Genomic DNA, 3,763 nt, shown 5'->3' with positions numbered 1-3,763 from the left:
AGTTTGTCATTTCATTTTGTTGATGGTTTATTTTGCTGTGCAAAAACATCTCTAAGTTTTATTAGGTCTTATTTATCTTTACTTTTGTTTCCTTTGCCTAAAGAATAAGATCTAAAAACTATCATGATTTATGTCAAAGAGTATTCTACCTGTGTTTTCTTCTAGAAGTTTTGTAGTTTCTGGCCTTACATTTTGAGTTTGTTTTTACATATGGTAGGAGAAAATGTTCTGATTTATTCTTTTACATGTTGTTTTCCAGTTTACCCAAGCACTGCATATTGAAGAGACTGCCTTTTCTCCATTGTATATTCTTGCCTGCTTCATCATAGATTATTTTACCATAAGTGTGTGTGAGTGTTCTTCTGGGCTCTCTATTCTCTTTCGTTAATCTATCTCTCAGTTTTTGTGCCAATACCATCCTACTTTTATTATCGTAGTTTTGTAATATAGTCTGAAGTATATATTGTTGTTGTGTTCTTGTTAGTCACTCAGGCATGTCGAACTCTTTGTGACCCCTTGTACTGTAGCCTGCCAGGCTATATATAAAAATGGGTAACCAATTTTATTTTATGTATCTTTGCTCTCAGGGTCTGCCTAGGTCAATACATGGTAAAACTCATAAGAGGCAATAAGAGTTTCTCCCTGGGTTTCTGAATGATAATATGTAAAACTTAGGATTGATAGGCAGCTGTATCCCACCTTCAAACAGGGAAGCATAGGAAGCTAGTTTATAGTGAGAGAGGAGAATAAAACAGACACACAGGACAATGGACTTGAGAAACAGAGAAGGAAGTTCCTGATATTCCTTGAAAGCCATTAGAACCATTACATACTATTCGTGTGTATGTTGTGTGGCTTGTGTGTATGTGTTTGTGTGTATAAATTTTCCTGTTTCTCTTAAGTTTCTGACAATGCCACCAGAAAAGTTTAACTAATGTATATAAAGAAACATTTTCAACTGGAGATTTTAAAAAGTGGTTTGAAATGATGAAACTATTGCTATATTGCTGGCTTGTGTTGGGCTGTGTGCCAAAAGTGGCTATGATTTTGAATGAAAGATCCATGGTTTTATATACATAAAAGTAAATTTAGAAAATATACACTTTTAATTTTATCAAACAACTGAGGATATAGTATATACTGGGGTATGCATTAGAGTATGGGTTAGAGTACTGCCACAGAAGCACAACTTAACAATGGATTATATAAGATGTAAATTTATTTCCTTTGACTTAACCATCTGAAAGCAGACAACTGGTAGGGCTGAAAGAGTGTCTTTGCTGTCCCCCGTGTATGACTTACATTTCTGTGTTTAAAGTGGCTGTTTCTGATCGGGCTGTCACATCTTCATCCTAGTCGGTGTGAAGAACAGAAGAATTCCAGGGCACATTGCTTCACTTTGAGTGTATGGCCTAGAGGTTATACATAATACTTCTGTTCTGATTGTATTGGCCAGAACTGGATTGCAGGGGCACAACTGTTTGCAAAGGAATGCATAAAATGTAGCCTTTATTTCAGGTGTGATGTGTCCAGCTATAATCTGAGATTCTAGTTTTAAAGGAAGAAGATGACAATGGATACTGGGGGACATCTCCTTATATGTCCCGCAAATAGGATGACTGGAATAACATAGCTGTAGGAGAGGGAAATTTAGATTTGGGACTTTTATTAATTCTACACACCAGTTTGAAGACAACAGGGCTTTTGGGTTTTGTCTAACACTGGTGTGACCTCTGGATTTGTGTGCCACAGGCTAGAGTGAAGTTGGGCCTCCACATGGGAGGTTATCTTGGTTGTTCAAGTGTGACTAGGCTGATGGCCATGGAAATGGTGAAACAGGGCTGAAGCTAAGGAATAATTCAAATGGGCTATAATAAGACTTGGAAACAGGTCAAAATGCAGAGGAGAGGAGAGTTTCAGGGATGACTTCAAGGTTCTAGTTTGTGAAAATGGAAGAGAGATCATTTCAGTTCAGTTCATTTCAGTCGCTCAGTCGTGTCCGACTCTTTGCGACCCCATGAATCACAGCATGCCAGGCCTCCCTGTCCATCACCAACTCCCAGAGTTCACTCAAACTCATGTCCACAGAGTTGGTGATGCCATCCAGCCATCTCATTCTCTGTCGTCCCCTTCTCCTCCTGCCCCCAATCCCTCCCAGCATCAGAGTCTTTTCCAGTGAGTCAACTCTTCGCATGAGTTGGCCAAAGTATTGGAGTTCAGTACACTGACACAAACAGGGACGTTGGGAGAAAAAAGGAATTCTTGGGAGAGACACTGACTTTGATGGGCTTTTTTTTGGTGGTTGTTTTTATCATGGTTTAGGCATAGGACAAAAAACATGTTGGTACTTGGTTCATCCTTGAATCACCGTGCTGATTTTGAATTCTCTGTTTCTCTTTCGATTTTTTTCCTACCTGAACACACAACCACAGTGGAAGTCAGAAACCTGGGAGAGTTTTGAAATTAGAGGTGGAATGAGATTCACAGAGTATGCTCATGACTGGGGACACACTCTTCACTCTTCATTTTGTTATTTTTAGAAAATATACAGAATGGATTAGCCTGACTACCAACAGAAACTGTACATTGGCTGTGTTGCTACCCAGTTTTTGCTCAAGTTTCTCATTAAGGTCTGAAACCAGAGGTTTGTAATGATAGGTGTTCCTCTTAGAAATTTCTTTCTTTTTTGTTGGAAATTTTTTTCTTCCTTGGACTTACCTTTCATATCAGTTAAAGCAGGCCGAGATCAATCCTGGGTGTTCATTGGAAGGACTGATGCTAAAGCTGAAACTCCAATACTTTGGCCACCTCATGCGACGAGTTGACTCACTGGAAAAGAGTCTGATGCTAGGAAGGATTGGGGGTGGGAGGAGAAGGGGATGACAGAGAATGAGATGGCTGGATGGCATCACCGACTCGATGGACATGAGTTTGAGTGAACTCCGAGAGTTGGTGATGGACAGGGAGGCCTGGCGTGCTGTGATTCATGGGGTCGCGGAGAGTTGGACACGACTGAACTGAACTGAACTGAAAGCAGGCTACATATCAATATAATTTTTTCCCAAGTAAAATCCAAGTAATAACAATCCTCAGAATAAGTTGTTGATTTCAAAAATTATTTGGATAATTCTTCTAAACCCTTTGTGTTTCTAACTGTTGAAAGAAGTGTGAAAAATTGCATTCAGTTTAACAAGCAGATATTTTCAAAACCTGAATGAGAAACTGAATGAACTCAGTTTGCTTAGTAAAGAAACAATGAGTCGTTTACTTAAATACAGTCTGGACTTATGTTTTTCACCTCTAAATTAGTTTGAAGTGATGTGAAGACTAAGAACTGAATTTTCAGAAGAATGGCTGCCCAGGGAACTCCTGTGTGAGTATTTTTGGCAGAAAAGGAGTAAATGAAATTGTTTAGGGAGATTTCCTTCCTTCTCTCTGCTATTCACGAATTATTAGGACATTTTGTTCTTTGTGGAGGCTCACCACTTGGGGTTTGCTTGACATTCCTTTGTCCAGTTTCTAAACAATCTACTTAAAAATAAAGTGAATAAATCTTTGCCACCCTGGAGAGGAAGATGCATTGTTTTCTATTATGAAATATTTTCCTCTGTTGCAAAGGACTTTCTTTTCCACCTCCCTTTTTATTCTACATTGCTTTGAATGGTAGATAGAGGAAGATTCTTAACAAAGAACTTTGGTAGTGAGTTGATCCTACTTGAGTCAAGAGATCGACTTTTTGTATGAAAATCCTGTCCGAGAAGAT

This window comes from Moschus berezovskii, chromosome 11, assembly GCF_049115385.1.
Source record: "Moschus berezovskii isolate FMDL1 chromosome 11, NW_MosBer_1.0, whole genome shotgun sequence".
Taxonomy (NCBI): Eukaryota; Metazoa; Chordata; class Mammalia; order Artiodactyla; family Moschidae; genus Moschus; species Moschus berezovskii.
The sequence above is the reverse complement of the archived record's forward strand: the minus strand, read 5'-3'. Positions refer to the sequence as shown.